This window comes from Brachycentrus maculatus, unplaced genomic scaffold (genome assembly GCF_059751285.1).
Source record: "Brachycentrus maculatus isolate JH-2025_06_01 unplaced genomic scaffold, ASM5975128v1 h1tg000075l, whole genome shotgun sequence".
NCBI lineage: Eukaryota > Metazoa > Arthropoda > Insecta > Trichoptera > Brachycentridae > Brachycentrus > Brachycentrus maculatus.
In genome coordinates this window covers 675,001-700,000 of record NW_028280829.1, presented here as the reverse complement: position 1 = coordinate 700,000, position 25,000 = coordinate 675,001, and the positions used below count along the sequence as shown (strand labels likewise).

The 25,000-nt window shown below is 33.5% G+C and overlaps 1 protein-coding gene across 2 annotated transcripts in view; it reads right to left on the bottom strand.

Annotated features, from left to right (window-relative positions):
• Positions 1–25,000, bottom strand: part of LOC148311115 (neural cell adhesion molecule 2-like) — a 480,558-nt gene that overhangs the window by 150,196 nt on the left and 305,362 nt on the right. The window contains exon 1 of one of the 2 annotated variants that reach the window (XM_088257229.1): positions 3,974–9,095. The exons of the other annotated variant lie outside the window; for it this stretch is intronic. The gene's annotated coding sequence lies outside the window, so the exon portion shown is untranslated. Of the gene's footprint in view, positions 1–3,973; positions 9,096–25,000 lie in introns of those variants that run through there. 2 annotated transcript variants of the gene reach the window in all.

The following is a 25,000-nucleotide window of genomic DNA, read 5'->3' as shown; positions in this document are numbered from 1 at the left end:
CATTAAGAGGATCAGGGGTATATCGTGTTATAATAAGAAAGTGAAATAATAATCCTCGCACACATTTAGTACCTATTTTTACCAAATCCTTTTAAGCTTCGAAGAAGTAAGCAGTTTAATAAAATTAAAATTGAAACACGAAAGTAATTATAGAGACAAATTACCAACAATATTTTATAAAATTATTTTCAATAAAATATCTCATCATAAAATAGCAAATCATTAAGTTTTAAAGAGTAATATACATTTCAAGTACTTTTTTGAGATTTCCAAGCGATTTTACGAAATCGACTTACATGGATCTGGCGGATTTTAAAAGTAGGCGACACATATATGGTATTAAAAAAAAAGTATTTTATGGCGTTCGATATATGTGATTTCATTCAGTTTAAACGGGTTAATAAACATGTCAGTCAAGTAGTAGCAAAAAACTGCGGGCCGCAATCGGAATGCGCTAACGAAGCACATCTCTTCAAGAATTGAAATAAGTTTAGCACACCTGCATATCTGGAGAGCGGATTCCTTACTGTGACGTTTAGTGAGGGCGTATTCTGCTATTTAACGAGAAATTGACCGGGAAAAACGCCAGTACTAAAATTTGTCAATTTTGAAATGCACAAAAAAAACTTATTTATTTTAATAATTATTATCGTATTTTAATAAAAAAATGTAATTATTATTAAAATACGAAAAAGACTTGGCACGATCAGATCAATCAGAACCTAAAATTTGGTGGTGTCAACAGTCTGCGTAATCTGAGGGCATGTATGACTAGATGTATGGATGTGAAGGAGGCGAGGAGTGTGTATCAGGACATAAGAGTGCGGCGTTCCATCCTTTCTGCCTACCCCTGCGGGAAACAGCATGATGGTAGTAGTAGAAGTAGTAGTAGTTTATTAAAACCACTGTTAACTTTGTGGTATTGTAATATAACACTCTCCTTATCATTCATCCTTCACTTTGTGTAATACCACTTAAAAAAAACACTAATTCGTGACTACCGGTTTAGGAATTATCATACCATATCATCAGGTCAAAATAGGTACATTAAAATGAAATTTTTGTCCACCTCCGTAGTGTAATGCTCAGCACGCTCGGCTACCGTTCTGGAGGTCCCGGGTTCGATTCCCAGGGGGGTCAAATAAATATTAGTGATTTTTTCACTTTAATATTCATTCAATATTACCCTGGACTGGTACCTGAAGCGGAGGGCTGATCACCTTTCCTTCATGTGTTTACAATCAAGATAACACTGCGTTTATATGATGCAGTGTCCTATGCACCATTGGGTGCGGATAAGGAAGGAGAGAAAGAAATTAAAAAAATTACAGTCTGTAATTATTACAATTTTTGTTTTGAAAAACTAAATACATAATAATAAATAATAAATCCCTTACCGCACCCCGATGGTGCATAGGGCACTGCTACATATAAACGCAGTGTTATCTCGATCGATTACACATGAAGGAAAGGTGATCAGCCCTCCACTTCAGGTACCAGTCCAGTGTAATATTGAATAAATATTAGAGTGAAAAAATCACTAATATTTATTTGACCCCCCTGGGAATCGAACCCGGGACCTCCAGAACGGTAGCCGAGCATGCTGACCATTACACTACGGAGGCGGACGAAAGGCGGAGGAGGGTCCGATACCTTGCGGGAAACCCGCCTGACACAGCGCGGGTGTAAACTGTGCACCTTCGAGTTAAGCTTAGACTACGATGTTCTCTGCGTTAATCTAACCATGATGTTTGTGTGAAAGCAATAAAATAAAGAATTGATATGAAGTCAAGGTCCCGTAAAAAAAAAAAACATAAATTTAAATATATTACAACAAAGTCTTAAACAAAATTTTTATTCAACGATGTGGACACACTCCTAATACTGTGAAAGTTTATTAAAAGAAACACACACCAAACTATATATATTTTTTTAAATACATATATTTAACATTAACGAAAAATATTAAGTCCCTCTCGAAGCATAAGAGCTTAATCTCTTTATTGAAGATAACAGCGTTATGAATTTTAAAATTGTAAAGTAGAAATGTCTAGAAAATTAATAAAATTATTTTAAAAGAAAAGAATAGGCCCCCGAAACATTGAGACGAATGCACACAAGTAAAAATGTAATTCTTAAGCACATTGTGACGCGGGCTTAATGTGTTTATTCATTCTCCGAAAAATATGAAGAACCATATTTATTATGACAGGCATTGTACCTATTTCAGTCAACTTTTGGACGGAAAAATTTATGAGAAAAAAAATCACTGGCACATATTGTAGTCAGAGCGAATAAATTTTGACAAATTAACATATATGAAGAGAACATGGAAGTCTGGGATTTTTACACAGCTTATGACCTGTCATAGACACGGTGCATGTTGATCTTCGGGTCGACCAAAAATCGCATGTGTTTAACATTTTGTGTAGTTTTAAGTGTGTAAATAGTGCTATGGTAGTGAAGGATAGTATTGTTTGCATGCTGTGGTAGTGATTGTCCTGACGAAGAGACGGGTACTTCTCGAAACCGGTAGACATAAACATCTCGGTGAGTGGTTATATACTAATATTAGTAACATTTTTGTAAAAAAAAAATAAGTAAAAATGACTAACCACAAAGTAATACTTAAAATATTAATAATATTGAGATTATCGCTCACTCCTGTCAACAGAGTCATACATCAAAAATCGTAAATTTTCAGTTGTGCATGTTTTCGGAATGCCCAGAAAATGTACTATATCCCAGCAAAATCAGCATATTTTTAACTTAATATTTACCTGCTACAGGGCAGAAAGTGTTGTTTTTGCATTTTGAAGATAAAATATTGTTTGATTATTATTTTTTTTATAAGCACTAAATATTTTTCAAATTTAGAAAAAACATTCAGGTTTTACCTAAAAAGATCTGTTGCACAGTAAAAACTTCTATAAGTGGCTTGATATTTTTTTTAAAACATTTTACTATATTTTTAAACGTTAAAAACGATCTCCTGAAAAAGCTTTACATGAAATGAGTTTCGGGATCTTTTTGTTTAAAAAAAAAACCCTGTATATAAAAATACACATAGTAAAGTAATCAAACGTACATGTCTATCTCATATCAACGATTGATTCTGCATAGTTATTCCTTTGATGTCAATATCTGGCGAAACAGGAATTCAATCGTTAGTAAAATTGCAAACCAGAATATCAAATGGAGATCTCATTATATCCAATACCCTGGGTTACAATTTCATTATTACTGATGACCGGTTTCGCGTTACCGGGCATCATTATACCATGATTTTAATTGCGATGGTTTGAGGTTGTATTGCCGGTACTTACATATACGAGAGCATTTCAATTGAGAACTTGTTGATCGTGAAAAAAATATTAATCAAATAAGTTATGGAGGTCACTTCTGGTCGATTTTTTTGGGTTATTATTATTATGCCTGTCTAAGTAGTGCTTAGGATACCTGACTAGTATATTTAAAGCTTGTGGTCAAATTCAAGGATTATCACAATTATTTTATACAAGACAATACTATTTCATCATATGTCCATTGTGTTTGTCTGTAGTTATTTTATACAAATTGATCAAATTTTGATATGAATATTTTTTTGTGACATTGAACGAATGCTGATTTTTATATTTTATATTTGAAATTTTTTATTTTAATCACCAAGCAAATTTCGTTATTTAATATTTTAATAATCATTAAATACATTTACATTTTCTTTCTCGCAATTATTGAACTAAACTTGGTTTCGCCACAGTGCGAAATGAAACTCAAAAAAAATAGTTATTCGAAGGACCAGTCTTATGGTATTAACAATAAGACGACGATTCTACAAGGTTGAAATATTTAGATCGATTTGGAGTCGTGTTACTCTCCCGAGTTAGTTCGATGATTTATGCTCGAACTTTCAAGTACTAAGGGACGGCGAGTTCGATAAATATCTAATAGCACATATGAATAAAGAACTAACCTTTTATTCTTATAGTTGGTCTTGATCCAGCGCTGGGATCAGGGCGATTCTCTCTTGATGGTGGTGATGGGGTCACAAAATACAGCGAGGTATTCACAACAATTCAATATATAGAGCGCCCGCGTGAAGAGTCAAATTGCAACTGTTTTTTTTACTTTTGTTTTCTTTTGTCTTGTATTCGGGCAGTCGGGCGTCGTTCGAAATTCAAAACGTACTACCGATAAGTACCGGCCAAACCATGCCCCCCGCCTTGGAAGTTCCTAGAGCTTCCGAAACCGTCGACGCAAACCGAAAGAACCACGAACTCCAAAACGATCAAACACGAATGTTGAAGAGAGAGAAATAATATGGAAAAATACTTAAATAAAGGGATAATTAAATAATTCATTTCAATTTGAACCATAAGAGGTTTGAGGTAATTCTCTCAACACTTTCACTTGTTCGGAAACGTCCAATTCAATACAATTGGAAACTTAATGCAAAAACAAACAAACAAAAGAAAAACTGAGATAAAAAAAATGCAAAAACAATAGATAAACAAACTACTATTGATTTGGAATTGGACACAGTTTAACAACTGGCCTTTTGAAGCTGGTGGTTTGGGTTCTGACCAAAGCCACTCTGGCAATACCATCGGTGCCAGGGTATAATTCTTCTATTCTTCCTAGAGGCCAACGTAAAGGAGGGATGTCGTCTTGTATAATTAGAACTAAAGTACCCACAGTTACCGGGTGATCGGGTGTACACCACTTTTGGCGCACTTGCAATGTATGCAAGTATTCCAACCTCCACTTTTTCCAATATTCTTGGACTAAACTGTCTAATAACCGTTTACGAAAACCTAGACTATAACTGTTTGTTTCCAAGGCCGGAAGAGATTGCAAAGGTGTAGACATGAGAAAGTGGGCGGGAGTAAGGACTTCCGGATGAGGTTCGCCCGATAACACACAAAGGGGTCTCGAATTAAGGAGAGCCTCTATCTGTACTAATACCGTAAGGAGTTCTTCATAAGTCAGTAATTGACTTCCTATTACTCTATATAAGTGTGATTTGAAACTCTTAATATTTGACTCCCAGATTCCACCAAAATGTGGACTATGAGGTGGAATTAATTTCCATTCTATACGACGCTTAAGCATTTCTTTGCTTATAATATTGTGGTATTCCTGCGATACGGTTAACTTATAAATATCTTCTAACTGTGCCTTAGCTCCAATAAAATTTGTACCATTATCTGAGTACAAACATGATACAGGTCCTCTTCGCGACAAAAAACGTTTGAACGCGGCTAAGAAAGTATCGGAGGATAAGTCCGAAGCAAGTTCAATATGTACAGCCTTAGTTGTTAAGCAAATAAAAAGACACAGATAAGCCTTTTGAGAACGTTGTCCGCGCTTTCTAGTGAGAGTAATGTTTAGAGGACCCGCGTAATCAACACCTGTGTGGACAAAAGCTTTTGCCTCCTGTATCCGATATGATGGAAGATCAGCCATTTTCGGAGTTGGATGTGACGGAGACATGCGGAAGCAGGCATTGCATTTATTTACTCGCCCTCTAATGACGCTTCTGGCAGAAAGAATCCAAAATCTTTGGCGCAGGATAGACATAAGGAGTCCCGATCCCGTATGTAAGTGAAATTTGTGGTACCGATCTATTATTAAATCGACCACATGGTCTCGTTTTGGAAGAAGCGCTGGGTGTTTGGTTTCAAAAGGAAGATCTGCTTTGGATAATCTTCCTTCAATGCGTAAAATACCTTCTTCGTCTATAAAGGGACTCAGACGTTTCAACTGTTTTGATATGACCTGAGACCCCTTTAATTGGCTTATTTCGTCTGAAAAATGCATGCTTTGGACCGCTCTAATAACCACCTTCTCAGCTTCTATCAAATCTGAGACTGTAACTGTCACCGAACGAGGTAACCGTTTTAAAAAACGTAAACAATATACAATTATACGAAGAAGCCTGTCCCAACACGAGACTCTTTTAGACAATTCGTAAAACTCCAAACAATTATTAACGAATGTATTCGTTGTTAGAAAAACTTTAGAACGTTTGTATTCCAATTTTTTATCTTCGGATTCTTCAAAGGAAAATTTATTTATAGGCCACGTAGAGCAATCTTCCCTAGCCCACGGTGGACCGTTTAACCACAGAGGGTGGTCAATTAATTGCGCGGGTGTCAACCCGCGAGATATACAGTCGCTTGGATTTTGCTTACCATTGATATGGTAAAAATATTTGGGATCAAGAAGTTCTTGAATCTTGGTGATCCTATTTGCGACGAATGTGTCAAAACGATGTGGTGATGAGTGAGTCCAGTGTAGAGCGACTGTCGAGTCACTAAAGGCATATATATTTTTTACTGTACACCTTGAGGAAATTGTATCGATGACGAATTTAATAAGCTTTGCTAATAATAAGACTGCGCAAAGTTCTAATCGAGCTAAAGACACAATTTTGAGTGGAGCTACACGACTCTTGGCTAGAATAAGACTTATTTTATTGGGATTATTTGGAACTTCTATGCACGTATAAACACAGGCGCCGTACGCGCGTTCGCTGGCGTCTGCAAACCCTAATATGTTTAAAGTACATAATTCCGATTCAAAGCCTAAAAATCGAGGTAATTTAAATCCTTTTAGCAGAGGCAATTCTTTTAAGAACTTTTGCCAGGTAGTTTTTATTTCCTCAGGTGGCAATTCATCCCACCCTAACTTACGAATCCATAAAGCTTTGATTAATAATTTCGCATATAAGATTACTGGAGAACAATAGCCATTGATGTCCCACAACTTTGCCACCGTTGACAACATTGTGCGTTTGGTACATTTAGGTATTGGGCTACATTTTACAGAAACTGTTAAAACATCTTCCTTAGGACACCAATCTAATCCGAGAATCTTAAGGTTATCCTCTTCATTGTCAAATTTAACTTTACTAGTTAAACGATTACTTTCCGGAATAGCATTCATTACTTCCGCCGAGTTGCTTACAAATTTAACTAATTCAAAACCTCCTAATTTGAAAAGTTCAATTAGACTTAGCGCCAACTTAACACCTTCTTCCGTTGTGCGAGTGGACGTGCCTAAATCGTCCATATAAAAATCTTCGGACGCGATTTTGGCAGCGTATGGATATTTATCATGTTCATCTTTAGCTAGCTGCTTTACGGTACGCATAGCTAAGTAAGGACTACATCTCAAACCGAAGCACACGCGATTAAACTGGTACATCTTTATTACGTCATCAGTTTTAAATTTATACAGGATATTGAGAAAACGACGATCTTCAGGACGTACAATTAAATTTAGAAACATTTGCTTGATATCCGCGCTGAGTGCAATTGGAAATAATCTGAATTTTAGAATAACGGCGGGTAATTCTGCTTGTAAATTAGGACCTGGATGTAAACAATCATTCAGAGAAAGACCCGACGTAGTCACCTGACTGGCATTTAGGACAACTCTAAGTTTTGTAGTGAGTTTGTCCGCTCGTTGAACTCCGTGATGAGGTATGACATAAAATGGCTCGTTAGAATTACTAAGTGGTATGGGAGAAATAAATTTATTTTCGAGATATTCTTCCATGACCTTATCATAGTCACGACGCAGAGTGTCATTTTGATTAATTTTGCGTTCTAATTTCTGATAGCGAAGTGTCGCAGTTGTAAGTGAATCCCCTAAACAAGATGGATCTCTATTAAAGGGTAGTGCTGTGACGTAGCGCCCAGTGCTATCCCGATGTATGTTTGATTTATAAAATTCTTCACACTGTTTTTCCTCAGATGAAAAACTTGGTTTTTCACTCGAAGGTGCTTCTTCTAATGTCCAAAATCTGGATACTAGTGTCTCAATTGATTCCTTAGAAGTAGTCAAAAAATTATGAATAGGAGGACGAGTATCGTCCTTATCGTAACTTATCAAAGAATTGGCCGAACCTTCAATTATAAACCCAAATGCGGTCTCTATAGCGTCTGGGTTTCCTGGCGGTCCACGTATTCTTTTATCTCGCAGAATTTCAGTAAAGACTTCAGCACCCAGTAATATGTCTACCGGTCTTGAAATGTGGAAGTCTCTGTCGGCTAAGGACAAGTCATTTAAATAGTTGAGAGATGAGGTATTAATCTCGGAAACTGGAAGGTTATCGGTTATCTTATTTAAAACTAGTGGTTGAATACTTAAATTATAACTAGGATCATACTGCGATTTTAAAACTAAATTTGTTACACCTTGAATTGGTTGCGAAGTATTTGACGACTCGAGTTCAGAAATTTTTGTCATCCGCATAAGTGTGTCTTTAACAAAATAAAACTTCCTTTTGAAAACTGTCAAGCTCTCAAAATTCGGTTGAAAATCTGGATTTAACTTCATTTGCAACACGTTTTCACTATCACATAAGTTTTTAAATTCGGAAAAAAGATTGTCAATTTCCGATGCCTGTACTCTAAATCTAAATTTTTGTGTAATTTGCGTTTCTTTTTGACTTTGATAAACATGTTGAGCTTGTTTATGTAGCTCTTCGATTTTCGCCAAAATATAATATTTTTTTGCTATCGCCAATTTAAGTTGTATTTTATCATTCATGTTTACGTAATGCTTATTGCAGTAGCAATATTATCAAAGGGAAACAAATTCACAAGGAATTTAAATATCGAATTTAGTATTGACACCAAATCCGAAACGCTCGCAATCGTAAATAGGTACGCTAGTAATCGTAAATATGTAAATCCGGCTCGAAGGACCAAAAATGGTTTCGCCACAGTGCGAAATGAAACTCAAAAAAAATAATTATTCGAAGGACCAGTCTTATGGTATTAACAATAAGACGACGATTCTACAAGGTAGAAATATTTAGATCGATTTGGAGTCGTGTTACTCTCCCGAGTTAGTTCGATGATTTATGCTCGAACTTTCAAGTACTAAGGGACGGCGAGTTCGATAAATATCTAATAGCACGTATGAATAAAGAACTAACCTTTTATTCTTATAGATGGTCTTGATCCAGCGCTGGGATCAGGGCGATTCTCTCTTGATGGTGGTGATGGGGTCACAAAATACAGCGAGGTATTCACAACAATTCAATATATAGAGCGCCCGCGTGAAGAGTCAAATTGCAACTGTTTTTTTTACTTTTGTTTTCTTTTGTCTTGTATTCGGGCAGTCGGGCGTCGTTCGAAATTCAAAACGTACTACCGATAAGTACCGGCCAAACCAAAACTTGTAATTAAATTTCTCTCCCTTTTTTATTCCATGATTCAAAAAACCTTTTTTTTAATCATTGAAAAGATCTTATTATTCAATTTTTCTCTTAATCATTTTAAAAATATTTCGGAATTTACTTTTTTCCTTATCATTCAACAAATCTTGTAATTGAATTTTTTTCCTAATCATTGAACAAATCTTGTTATTTAATTTTTCTCCTAATCATTGAACAAATCTTATTATTTAATTTTTCTCAAAATCATTGAACAATTCATGTCATTTAATTTTTCTCCTAATCATTGAGCAAATCTTGATATTCAATTTTTCTTCCAATCATTTAAAAAATCTTTTCATTTAATTTTTCTCCTAATCATTGAACAAATCTTGTCATTTAATTTTTCTCCTAATCATTGAACAAACTTTATTATTTACTTTTTCTCATAATCATTGAACAATGCTTGTCATTTTATTTTTCTCCAAATCATTGAACGAATCTTGTTATTTAATTTTTCTCCTAATCATTGAACAAATCTTGCCATTTAATTTTTCTCCTAATCATTAAAAAAATCTTATAATTTATTTTTTCTCCTAATCATTGAACAATTCATGTCATTTCATTTTTCTCCTAATCATTGAGTAAATCTTGTTATTCAATTTTTCTTCCAATCATTTAACAAATCTTTTCATTTAATTTTTCTCGTAATCATTGAACAAATCTTGTCATTTAATTTTTCTCCTAATCATTGAACAAATTTTATTATTTACTTTTTCTCCTAATCATTGAACAATGCTTGTAATTTTATTTTTCTCCAAATCATTGAACGAATCTTGTTATTTAATTTTCCTCCTAATCATTGAACAATTCTTGTCAATTAATTTTTCTTCTAATCATTAAAAAAATCTTATAATTTTATTTTTCTCCTAATCATTGAAACAATCTTACTATTTAATTTTTCTCCTAATCATTGAAAATAATCTTGAAATTTAATTTTTCTCTTAATCATTGAACAATCCTTGTCATTTAATTTTTCTCCTAATCATTGAACAAATCTTATTATTTAATTTTTCTCATAATCATTGAACAATTCATGTCATTAAATTTTCTCCTAATCATTGAACAAATCTTGTTATTTTATTTTTCTCCCAATTATACAAATCTTGTTAATTTATTTTTACAAGATTACATTTATTTTTCTCCAAATTATAGAAAAAAAATTGTTACTTACTTTTCTTCAAATTGTTAAGCAAATCATGAAATTTAAGTTTCATTGAACAAACCTTGTGATCTAATTTTTCTTCTAATTACTGAACACATCATACCATTATTTTTTTCACTAACAATTGCACAAACCATGAAATTAAATTTCAATCGTCATCACTCTTAATCCAATTCATATTATGTAACCGGATCATCTTCGCTTGGGGTTCAAAAAACTTTCCTTGCAACCACACGAATGCGTCTTTCTTCCGCCCATCAGTTCAGAGGACACATTAATGCGAAGGGAACTTGTTTTAATGCGTACTATTCGACCGCAAGTCTCATTTAATCAGTGTTATCAAGGAGTCATTCAAGGATGCGCAGGCAGGACCAAAAGTTTCCTGTTTGATCCACCTTGTAATTGGTATCCTTAGGGAACACCCGATAATTGTGCAGTATAAACAATTATTAACACAGGTTTTACAAGCCAAATTGGAGGTATTACAAACCGAATTGGAAACTTTTGAGCATGTCCAAATACTTATCGACAAAGATGGATTATCTCCAATTATAGGAGTTATTTTTAATATTATTTTTTTGGCATCTCCACAAAGATGAAGAAGCATATACAATTCTTGGCATTTACGGGGCTTACGACCGTCAAAGGCAAGTGATCAGTTTGCACACGTATAACATTCACCAATTCTACCCATGATTGACAACCACACTACTCAACATATTTTTTTTTTTGAATTACCTATCGTCCAAGTGACTCTGAAATCTAGCTACGGCTTATGCAACACCGTTTATCATGTCCCTACTCAGGCTTCAACTTTATAAGTTTCATAGCCTATGCCTACTTGTGAGTGGATTTACTCTTTACGTTTAAAGTTTCATGTAGTTCATGAGTGAAAATTCTAGGCAAAAACACTCTTAACTCAACTTTACTACTTGGAAGTTCTATATATATGAAACAATTTTGAAACATTGTTCTTGAATCACTAGAACTTCACTAGAGACATCTATTGGTGAGATGAGAAGTTTTTTATTGAGCAGAAACTCTTAGTAGTATGTGAAGTCCGAATCCTGGATTATAATCTCACACATGAGAAACGCATTATTTTTCGTATTATTTTTGACATCTCAACATACATAGTTGAAGAAGCTTATAGAAGTCTGGGCATTAATGGGGCTTACGACCGTCATAGGTTGGTTTAAGTGAAAACATTCAACGATTCTTCCCATGATTGACCACACTACTCAAATTCTTGGAAATTCTATATATATGATGCAATTTTCATCTCACCAATAGATGTCTCTAGTGAAATTTTAGTGATTCAAGCAAGATGTTTGAAAATTAGTGGTATTGTTTAAATTTTAAGTTTTCATGCTGTAGTAGTGATTGTCCTGACGAAGAGACGGGTACATCTCGAAACCGATAGACAAAAAATCAGTAACTAAAACGTTTATAAAAAAATATAAATGTAAAAATGACTAACCACAAAGTAAATGCTTACAAATTGTAATAATTTAATACCAGAAAACCCAATTGTTTTTGTTCCCAGTAATGAACAGTTATAAATAAATAAACTTTAAAAAACATCATTATTTCTCTTAACTAAAAATACCCAATTTAATTGAAAATAACGCACAGTAATTTGCGGCGAATGTCTTTGTTCTGTACAATTCCATTAATTTAAGTAGAAGTTACATTTCATCGATGTGGAACTGCAGTGACCTAAAATTCCACTGTTTCATCGAACAAATACTTTGTGTTTCTGTTAATTGAACAAAGCCGTAAGGCATGTACAAGATGAAAAACGGACAGTACCCACCAAATTAATGTATCCTCCGTTTTTAAATTACCTTTATTAAATTAACTTAAACTTGTTTTGAATATTGAAAGCATTAACTTTGTGGATCATATTGATATATTATTTCGAGAAATAAAAATACTTTGTGTTTTGATCCACTCACATTTTTATTAACCGACTAGTTTCGGCAACAACCTGTTGCCCTCTTCGGGGTTTAATTTATAAATTGATATAAAATGATTAGTCGTTATTATTATTATTTTTGACAGATGAAGGAATCTTAAATAAAATAGAGATAATAATAAATAAAGCTATGATAAAAGTATTTAAGAAAAATAGATATAATAATACAGAAAAAATGAGAGAAGGCAAAAGTCATAGGCTGGTTTGAGCATCACTGAGGCATCACTTTACACACGTGTAACATTCACCAATTCTACCCATGATTGACCACCACACTACTCAAATTCTTGGAACTTCTTTCTATATGGTTCAATTTCGAAACATAGTGCTTGAATCATTAAAATTTCACTAGAGACATATATTGGTGAGATGAAGAGAAGCTTTTTATTGAGCAGAAACTCGTTCATTTGTATGTATGTGACCTTCAATTATATTCACATACATGAGAAATGTCACAAAATATCCTGTTTTAGTTTAGTTATATTATTCTTCGTTATTTTTCATTTAATTTTTTTAAATTTGAAACCTAGAATCCCATATTGTTTTTCATCTTTATTAAGATGTCAAAAGATTATATAAAAATAATCCGTAATTGGAGATAATCCAGATTTTATGAAGTGAATTAAATAAAACTCAATAACTGGTATGATACAAGTGTTTATTTTTTTAAATAATTATCAAGTCGTTCAACAAAGAAAATGCCGAATCAAAAAATATAGGTTAATCTTCAATAAAAACCTTGACATGACTTGCTGAAGGTTAAGAAATAAAAATAATATGTCGAAAGTCATTTTCTCCCGAGTCTTCGATATAAGAAAAATCTCAGAAAATTGGGTATAAAAGAAAGCATCCTTAATAGCTGCGAACAAGATACAGTGTTATTAGATAATGTTAAAAGAATCCTTATTTCTTTCAATTTTATCATCTCCCTTCTTTATCTGACACCTTTCAGTAACAATGTTCAATTCTTATATTTCGCTAATCGCTTTCATCATTGTAAAAGACATTTTTCAGGAAGAAAACAAAGAGTTTCCTATTTGTCGTCTAGTTCAGACCCAAATAATAGCGTTGCATATAAAATATATTGCTTTTGCCAATGTCAAGCTTATTTAAAAATATTACTTAATTATAAAATATGATAGAGTTATTATTAAACTATAAATTAATTACGTTCAATTTTAGGTAAATAACTAAAAGTTTGTAGATAATTGGGTTCCTGCTCGCCAGGATGAAATAATAAAATAAAAATATGTATTTTCTTCAATGTTTTTTGCTGAAACATTGGGGTACAATTTCTAAAGTTTATAAAAAAATTTAAACCAGTTTTAATTGGTACCTACATTTTTTCTCCAACCGGTTTGGTCAATAAACTTATCATCACATGTTTAACCCTGATGACGACAAGGTTCTCATCAAAACCGGTTGGAAAGAAAACAAGAAAAAGTGGTCAAAGTGGTTGTTTTATTTTTTTAAGTTCAAAAAATATATATCACGCAAATATATGGGAGCCTATAATATTTTTACAAAAACACTTCTTCATACTCCTAGCTTTATCCCACCTTATCGTATTTTTAGACTGTTGGGGTCAGCTCTCCTCGTCCTCAGGTTCTTCTTTCATGGACAACGTCACTTATGCCCTGCCTTTGAATCAGTTTACAGTTATTCCGAAACCGGTAGTCATGAAACAGCGTTTTTAAGTGGTATTATACAAAGTGAACGATTAATGTTAAGGAAAGTGTTATACCTGTATTACCAATTAAAGTAAACAATGCTTTAAATATACTGAATATTTAGGTGTACATTCATATTAATTTTGGCGATACCGTGGTTAAATGGGTATCGTATTTAGCTACCGTACTGGAGGTTCCAGGTTCGATCCCTAGGGGGGAGAGTGAAAATCAATATAAATAATTTTAAATTCTAATATTTATTGAAGTATACCCTAGACTGGTCTCTGAAGCGCATATGTGATTACTTTACAACAATATGTCAATACGATGCAGTACCCTATGCACCATTGGATGCGGATGAGGGTTAGAAGAGAAGAAGATATTCAATACTTTAACGTACGTTGGAAGTCAATTCAGGTATTCAGAACATTCATGAAACGATTCGAGATGAAATATTGTATGTTCTGGAGCCGACAGGGGTCGGGAAACGAGGAGAATAAACGTCAATCAATATATCCTTCTAATTCACAATGGCTCGACATATCCTCCAGATTCTCTCGTCTTATCGAACGGGATAAGAAATACCCATGAATTGTGTGTCACCATAAGTGCCTCCAACGCCTGACGGTGTACAAAGGGGGAAATTGAAAATAAACTCGTTTTCTTTCATTTTCCCAGAAATTTCATCGTGAGAGAATCCGATGAAAATACTAAATCCACTCCTTACAAGTATTTCCAATTAGGAGCAGATATTTGTAAGAATGGACAATAATTGAAAGATAGAAAAACATCCCCAAACAAATGTTATTAGGGCTATTTATTCTGCTACATTTTTTTAACCGACACTGTACTAAGAAAGAGATTTAAAATCCATTTAAAATTTGAGTTTTACTTGGTAAATATCACTTATACTTAAAATCTATTGAAACACGTGTTTTAACAACAGCACGCTCGAAAAAGTCGAAATAAATTAAATATAACACCAAAAAAGATTTTATTTTGTTTCAAAAAGTGGTTATAACAAAGTTATTTCATTTTATTAAGTTTATTCATTTTTCTAGAGACTATTAAGAGTCTATTAAGCTTCTGTCCGCCTCCGTAGTGTAATGGTCAGCACGCTCGGCTACCGTTCTGGAGGTTCCGGGTTCGATTCCCAAGGGGGTAAAATAAATACAAGTGATTTTTTTTCACTGTAATATTTATTCAATATTACCCTGGACTGGTACCTGAAGCGGAGGGCTGATCACCTTTCCTTCATGTGTAAGCGATCAAGATAACACTGCGTTTATATGATGCAGTTCCCTATGCACCATTGGGTGCGGATAAGGGTTTAAAAAAATAAAAAATAAAAATTAAGCTGTATTTTATGAAAAACATACATAAAAATTAATATTGTGATAATTGTTTCGCCTAGTTATGACATTTTCAAACGAATGTCATTCGTATAATTTATATTTGAAGCACTAAATTTGTGATTTTCCATTTTATAATTAAAATATAACTTTGTTTGAAAACCATTATAAATATTTTTTTTATTACTTTATTATAATGTCTACCAGTTTCGAAGCTAACCGCTTCTTTATCAAGACTGATTAATAGTATTAATCAGTCTTGATAAAAAAGCGGTTAGCTTCGAAACTGGTAGACATTATAATAAAGTTATAATAAAATATTTATAGTGATTTTAAAACCAAGTCACATTTTAATTATAGAATGTCACTCGTGTTAAAAAATAAATAAAATAAAGAAATATAGCATCGTAATGACGCCGCGCGACTAGATGAGGGTTGGATTAGGTTACTTTAGGTTAGTGTAAGGACGTCCAAGCACGTGTGGTTTTTAACCCCGCGTTTCTGATCTCCAAAGATGGCGACACAAGGATACTTTGTAATTTTTTTGTCGATTGATCATTGGGTCCTGTCAAAACATCCTGCGTGACGTGAATCCTCGACGACGCGATCTTTTATTCATTTCGGCAGGGTCCACCTGCGCACACGCGCCAGAAACAAAGCGTAGCACATGTTACGATATTTCGGGCACGTTTTTGACTAGATATGGTTTTTCCTGTAGATACAAATAAAACACAAATGTCCCTAAAACTGCCATCGTTAAAAGTTACATCTCACCAATACATAGATCGGCTGTCCAAACTTAAAACACAGTAAGGAAACTTTTTTTTTGTAGTATGTTTTTTTTTTAATTTTTGGACTAAGCAGAATCTACTTAGTCCAAAAATGCAAAAAAAACGTACTACAAAAAACGTCGTGTTTTGAGTTTGGACAGCCGAGATGTCTCTAGTGAAGTTCTAACTAACTAACTAACTAACCATGACGCCGCTTCCCCGCAGGGGTAGGCAGAGAGAATCGAACGCCACATCACTCTGTCTTTGCAAACATTATTTGCCTCTTCTATGTACATTCATGCATCTCCTCATACATACCCGATGATTATTACGACTCCTGACCCGGTGGCTTTCAAGTTTTTGACATACCTGATTGTGTCGAATTTTCCTCGGTCGGCCTCTAGTGAAGTTCTAGTGATTCAAAAACAAGTTTTCTAAATTGGTTCAGATATTTAGAACTTCCAAGAATTTTTGTAGTGTAGTTGTCAAAAATGGGTAGAATTGGTGAATGTTACACGTGTTTAAAGTGATCACTTAAACCAGCCTATGACGGTTGCCAGCCCCGTAAATGCCCAGACTTCCATATTCTTCTTCATCTTTGAGGAGATTTCAAAAAACAACATGAAAATAACTCCTGTAATTGGAGATAATCTAGATTTTGTGAACAAATATGTATTTTGACACACTCAAAATGTTGCAAAATAAAAGTTAAACGTTAAAGTTAAAGTTAAATGTCCTGCTATTGAAGTGAAGTGGTTAGAGTTAGATCGACTACCTTAACGGAGGTCTCGAGTTTGATTCTCTGGATTGACACCTGGGAATCGACATCGCAGGAGGGTAATCTCTCTTAAAAACAGTCCACAAGGCCTACACCGAGCAGAAGAAGAAGAAGATAAGATGTTTAAATAAGCGTACTATAACTTCTGCTAACATCATGCCGTTTTACAGCAGAGGTAGGCAGAGAGAATATAACGCGACACTATTTTGTATTTGCAAACAATCTACACCTCTTCTACATTTTGCCAAGTTTTTCTCAGTCTCACTCCGCTCCTATTTCCAACAACATTCGCTTTTTATTTTCCTTATCTCACCCTTCAAACATCTATTCACATGCCCGACCCATCTAATAAAACCATTCTTAATTTTACCGAAAATGCTGATGTGCATTCGTTCCTTGTATCACCATTGGAACATTTACCATACACAGTTTTGCCGCGATGAGAGATCGCATTCCGACTGCAGTCATTCTACTTTCATCCTTCTTTTGCCAACTCCATACTTCACGTAAAGCATGCACATGTAGGTTCAAATATATTTGAATAAATAAACAAATTAGACTTAAACAATATACAAGATACACGATATGGTTTCTTCTTCTTCTTTTTGATGGCTTTTCACCCGTATTGGGTGTTATAGCCAGTGTCGAGTTATTCACGATATGGTTTGCAGTACCAAACACCATCATTTATTTATTTACAACATTTTGAGTATGTCCAAATACTTGTTCACAAAATCTGGATTATCTCCAATTACAGGAGTTATTTTCATATTATTTTTTGACATCTCATCAAAGATGAAGAAGAATATGGAAGAAATGCCCAGACTTCCATATTCTTCTTCATCTTTGATGAGATGTCAAAAAATAATATTTATTTATTTTTCAAAACATATATCATTCATCATTTATTGATTCGGCATAAACTTGTGGAGTGACATAATTAATTTATTAAAATTAAACACTTGAAAAATCCACTTAATAAAGTTTTATTTTTATTTACGACTAGTTTTGAAAACGACAGTTGTTTTCATCTTCTGGTAAAAATTAAAACCAAAATTTATTAATTAGTTGTAAGTCATATACGAGTATATAATATTCCCGATGAGTAATTTCTATTTCGCATTTTGGGACATGGGATTAAGGTCAACAAGACTGGAACACAAATAATAAAGTGACAAAAAATATTTTTTTTAAATAACCAAAACTAATAGAAAGCAAAATATAAAAAAAACAATAAACAGGTATAATAAATAGGCATAAGAAGCATATTTGAAAGAAATAAATGAGAAAAAACATAAGGTAAGAAGCATATCGTAGTCATACAGGAGAAAGTGACCAAGTGCATTGTTCACAAAATCGTGATCATTGGCTATTTGATATCTTACTAGCTTAATATTGCCCTGAAAAAACCCCCAAAGCGATTTAAAACCTAAAGTATAATATATAACTAACTAACTAACCATCACGCCGGTTCCCCGCAAGGGTAGGCAGAGATAATAGAACGCCACACCACTCTGTCTTCGCAAACATTCTTCGCCTCTTCCACGTTCATGCATCTCCTCATACATACCCGCCAATTGTAACGACTCCTAACCTGACCACTTTCAAGTATTTGGCATACATGATCGTGCCATGTTTTAATAATATATTGACTTGTTAAAAATGAATGCACTGATGTTTGATTTTCTTGCCAAGCAAAAGTGACTTAAATGGACCTCCTGAACATTTTATGTTTTGTTAGTTGGTCACTTTCTCCTGTACGACTACGATATTTAAAAGAAATAAATGAGAAAATGTAAAAAAACATAGGGTTAAAACAAAATGGGAAAACATGACTAAACACAACATGTATATCTATAAAGTATTTTGACATCAGTAATTATATCAAGAGGGTCTGTCAGACCCCTATTACCGTATAAGGGTGGTTTCTCTCACCATGACGACTGCTGGGTGTGAGGAATCACGTTGTGTGACTCATAGCCACGTTCTGGGCCAAGGGTTGCCAGTAAAATAGGGGAAAACATCAGATAATGCGAGATAATGCGTATAAATTGGTGGCACGACGAAATTAATACCTCCTGTGTCATCAGCAAATTGATTTAACTAGAATGGGGAAAAACATAAACAAGGCAATACGGGGTTTTCGGAAGTATTGCGAAAAATATGGGATACGTTCGTAGGATATGAAGACTATATACAAAACATCAATTCGGTACTTCTACTATCACTATCGTCACGCCCTTTCCCCGAAGGGGTAGGAATAGAGAGAGTAACACCATGCACTTCAGTCCTGACATAAACTCTTATATTTATTTATATTTATAATACATATCTTCTCTTTTTCTTCATGTGTTCTGCCGTATATCTAACCGTTATCCGCACCCCAATGGTGCATAGGGCACTGCATCGTATAAACGCAGTGTTATCTTGATCTTAAACACACGAAGTAAAGGTGATCAGCCCTGCGCTTCAGGTACCAGTCCAGTGTAATATTGAATACATATTACAAATAAATATTAAATACTTCAATAATTCCTTAAACACATTTTTTAATATATGGAAAAATACCCCAAAGACGCATTATGTGTGTAGGTACACAATACATTTATGTCAAAATATGGTGTGAAGCTTTATATATATATATATATATATATATATATATATATATATATATATATATATATATATATATATATATATATATATATATATATATATATATATATATATATATATATATATATATATATATATATATATATATATATATATATATATATATATATATATATATATATATATATATATATATATATATATATATATATATACACACAAATACTACCCTTCAACCGTTAAACCAGGGTGTCAACCCTTACCGAAATAGTGTGTATATTATATCACTCGCTTCGACAATCGGAACAAGAGAACACCGACAATTAAAAACTGCAATCGGCTTAAACTCCATCAATATCTCTGTTAAGGGTGGAATTACTCAACGACCATTGTTTGACTATGGGGGCCGTCTGTAGGGGTTGGATCGGGGATGATTGCGCATTGTTCTAACGAAGGATGCCGTGTTTTCAAACGGGTGCTCACTTCAGGCATTGTCGGAAAGTTGGGAACGATATAATATAAGTTATTCAAAGTGTATTACATCTTAAGATATCAATTTGTTTAATAATTTACAAAGGAATTAATAATCCTGTTAAACAGACAATAATATTTTTACATAATAAAACAAAACCATTATATTATTGTGTAACATCTCATCAAAGATGAAGAAAAATATGGATGTCTGGGCATTTACGGGGCTGACGACCGTCATAGTCTGGTTTAAGTCATCACTTTACGCACGTGTAATATTCACCAATTCTACCCATTATTGACAACCACACTATTCAAATTCTTAGAAGTTCTGTATATATGAACCAATTTAGAAATCTTGTTCTTGAATCACTAGAACTTCACTAGAGACATCTATTGGTGAGATGAAAAGAAGCCTTTTACTAAGCAGAAACTCTTATATTAGTATATGAAATAAATAAAATATTTACAATATTTTGAGTGTGTCCAAATACTTGTTCACAAAATCTGGATTATCTCCAATTACAGGAGTTATTTTCATATTATTTCTAACATCTCATCAAAGATGAAGAAGAATATGCAATATGCTTCCATATTCTTCTTCATCTTTGATGAGATGTTAAAAAATAATATGAAAATAACTCCTGTAATTGGAGATAATCCAGATTTTGTGAACAAGTATTTGGACACACTAAAATGTTGTAAATACATTATCTGGTCAAATTATAAGCTTGATAATAAAAATGAAAATGGTATTTTCTGACGTTTCTCATGTGTGTGATTATAATCCAGGATTCGGACCTCACATACTAATATAAGAGTTTCTGCTTATAAAAAGCTTATTTACATCTCACCAATAGATGTCTCTAGTGAAGTTCTAGTGATTCAAGAACAAGGTTTCTAAATTGGTTCATATATATAGAACTTCCAAGAATTTGAGTAGTGTGGTTGTCAATAATGGGTAGAATTGGTGAATGTTACACGTGTGTAAAGTGATCACTTAAACCAGCCGATGACGGTCGTCAGCCCCGTAAATGCCCAGACTTCCATATTCTTCTTCATCTTTGATGAGATGGTAAAAAAATATTTTGTTATTTAGTGACAATTTCCAAGTCTTAAATAGCGTTTTCATGTTAAAAGCTAAGAAAGGGTAAAACTTTCAGAACGTTGAATGGAAATATCAGAACTAATGAACTTATCCTTTTGTCTTATTGTGCAAACTTTGACAAGAAGATTCTGAGGATATTGTTAAAGTATTGAAATACATATAAACTTATAATAAAATAAAATATTTGTATAGGAACCTTTAAATAAAATCATTTTGTATTTTTATTATTTATTTTATGAAAAATAACTCAAAATTTTGTGAAACAATTTTGTATAATTATTATAATATTTTGTCCGCCTCCATAGTGTAATGGTCAGCACGTTCGGCTACCATTCTGGAGGTCCCAGGTTCAATTCCCAGGGGGGGTCAAATAAATATAAGTGATTTTTTTTCACTCTAATATTTATTCAATATCACTCTGGACTGGTACCTGAAGCGGAGGGCTGATCACCTTTCTTTCATGTGTTAACGATCAAGATAACACTGCGTTTATATGCAGTGCCCTATGCACCACTGGGGTGCGGATAAGGGTTTGAAGAAAGAAGAATTATAATACACTACTTAAATTCACTTCAGGCACTGCGTCATATAAACGCAGTGTTATCTTGATCGTTTACACGTGAAGGAAAGGTGATCAGCCCTCCGCTTCAGGTACCAGTCCAGCGTAATAATACTGAATAAATATTACAGTGACAAATCACTTATATTTATTTTACCCCCCTTGGGAATCGAATCCGGGACCTCCAGAACGGTAGCCGAGCGTACTAACCATTACACTACGGAGGAATAGAATAACGTATTAAATAATAATACAAATGTTACAAATGCTACATGTAGGATTTTAAAATAAATGAATGCTACAAATAAATAAATAAATGATAGAAATAATAAATAAATGCTATATTGAGGAGTTTTACAGAGTGTGTGGAAGTTTTTGGTTAGTGGAGTATTTTAATGTTTTAGAATTGAAATAAACCCTGATGATGACAAGGTTCTTGTCGAAACCGGTAGGTTAAACTGTATTAATAAAAAAAAGTGGTTATAACAAAGTTACAGTCCAGCGTTATAATACTGAATAAATATTTCAGTGAAAAATCACTTATATTTATTTTACCCCCCTTGGGAATCGAATCCGTGACCTCCAGAACGGTAGCTGAGCGTGCTGACCATTACGCAATTATTTAATACATAAATTAAAACGGAGTTCCACAAATTAAACGCCAAATCTATAAATAAATTGTTGTTTTAATACAATAACCGTATTTCTTCATGAATATCTCGATATAAATGAAACGAAAAAATAATAGAACCAAGATAAAGTCATGTCCGAAAAAGTTTCTTTGAATTGATGTTTCTGTGTCGGAATTATCGGAAAAATATGAAAAAATCGCTCGCCCGGAAACATGAATTATTTCCGGTTAACATTTATGTACAAGGTTTCTTTTAATCAGCCGGATTTTCCGAGCTGTCCGGCCCAAAGCGTAATCAAGTCTACACGGTGTGACAAAATATCGTCATTAATTAAAATAATATATAATAATTTATTTATTAATATAAATTATAAACTTTTATTAAAATTAAACACTTGAATAACCGCCCCTTGACTAACCCCCTTTCCCTAACTTTCCCCTCTCCTTATTTATAGAACAATTTTATATTTTATATTTTAGTTACTTTACAGACCTGAATGATGGAAGTTTAACTTCTGAAACATGTAGTCTTTAACAAAAACTCAAGTGGTATAGAACAAGTGTTTTCTTAAATCATTGAAAAAAAATGTCTATAAGTTTTGATTCACCCTACAAGTCTCATATAGCCAGATAATTTAAGTTAACCCTTTGACGTCGAGCTTGCTTAGCGTAGCCTTAGCATCTTAGTCATGTCAGTTTTGTACTGATATTTACCTAAAATATAAAAAGGCTAATTAGAGCCAAGGGATATCAAAGAATTAAAAAAAAACAAAATTAGCTTTGTGAAATTTTCTAAATTACTGAATACATAATTATATTTTTAAAAAAAAACGTGGATGGTGCTGAGAAGTCCCAAGGACACAACTCTAAAACTAAGACTAAGCTCCACATACGAAAATGATGCGGAATGCATCGAAACACGTGTCACAAGTGATTTTAAGAAAAAGTGGTATTTACCAAGTAAACGAACCAAAGTATATAAGTATATTGTATATATTAATAGAAGTCTGGAAGTATTTACAAGGCTTACGACCCGTCACAGTTTTGTTTAAGTGCTCGCTTTACACACGTGTAACATTCACTATCTACCCATGATTGACAACCACCCTTCTCAAATTTCAAGCTTGCGATGTTATACGTACATATAAAAAATAAAACCCTTATCCGCATCCCAATGATGCATAGGGCACTGTGTCATATAAACGCCGTGTTATCTTGATCGTTTACACATGAAGGAAAGGTGATCAGGCCTCCGCTTCAGGTACCAGTCCATGGTAGTATTGAATAAATATTACTGTAAATAAATCACTTATATTTATTTTACCCCCCTTGGGAATCGAACCCGGGACCTCCAGAACGGTAGCCGAGCGTGCTGACCATTACACTACGGAGGCGGACAAAATACGTACATATTAACACGATTTACCCACAGCGAAGGTTTGATGATAGTCCTAAGAATGAACAATTAATATGGGAGTCGAACACTGCAATATATCGTTCCGAACATATTAAATTTGTTACAGAATAAGGTTAGAGGTCAAAATAAAATATGGAACAAAGGCGAAATAAGGAATGGGTCAATGATCAAGAGTTAATTCTATGAAAATTGTAAAATTATGTTCTTAATTTTTTTCTCTCTTTTTTGTGTGTATATTAGGTTAAAATGGATAAAAACAATAAAAAGGTATGTAAAAAGAACTCCACCGACAAGACACACAAGGTGGCTCGGTGGGCCCCTACAAAAATATTTAAAATACATATGTTTAATATTGTTCTTTAAATAAATCTATGCAATTAATGTAAATAAAAAAAATAATAATATGTATATGAACTAATAATAATGAAATAAAAATAAAACTTAATAATATTTTCCACAGATACATTATTTGACCACTGATCGAGTTTCCTCGCTACCGACTTCATCAGACCCGTATAAAATTATCAGCCGTGACGCTGTTTGGCCGAAAGCTTAATCTTGATGCGAGTTTGAAAAACTAACCTACAAAAGTTTTAATATAATTCAGAGGTGTGTATGGGTGTAAATACGCCATCTGTATTAATTGAGTCCCAGTTTGCTAAAGTTCTCTTTGGCGCGAAATGGCCGTAAGTGCAATTATGTCCCTAATTCAGTTACCTGGGGTTAATTGTTCGTTGAAAACGTCCAAAAGGGTGAATATGACCGTAAGCTTGAGGTTCTGACTACTTACAGGAGTTATATATGGATCTATCTATCTATATACAGGTTTTTTGCTTAAAATTTGACGTTTTTCAGGTGAAATTGGACGTTTTACCAATCAAATTAAACTTTAAAAAAAAATCTAATTGGACGTTTTAACCATTAAATTTGACGTTAAATAAATCACATCGGACGTTAAACAAATCAAATGGACTTATCAAATACAAATTGGACGTCGAATTGTATTTTATCTAAAAATTGGAATTAAAAAAAATATAGTCATATTAGAACTACATATTCGTCAGTTGGTACTTTACATGAGATAGTTACTATTACCGCCTCCTTGGTGTAATTAATGGTTAGCGTGAAAAGGTACCATGCTGTAGGTCCCGGGTTCGTTTCCCATGGGGAGCTCAAATAAATATAAGTGATTTTTTCACACTAATATTTATTTTACAACATTTTGAGTGTGTCCAAATACTTGTTCACAGAATCTG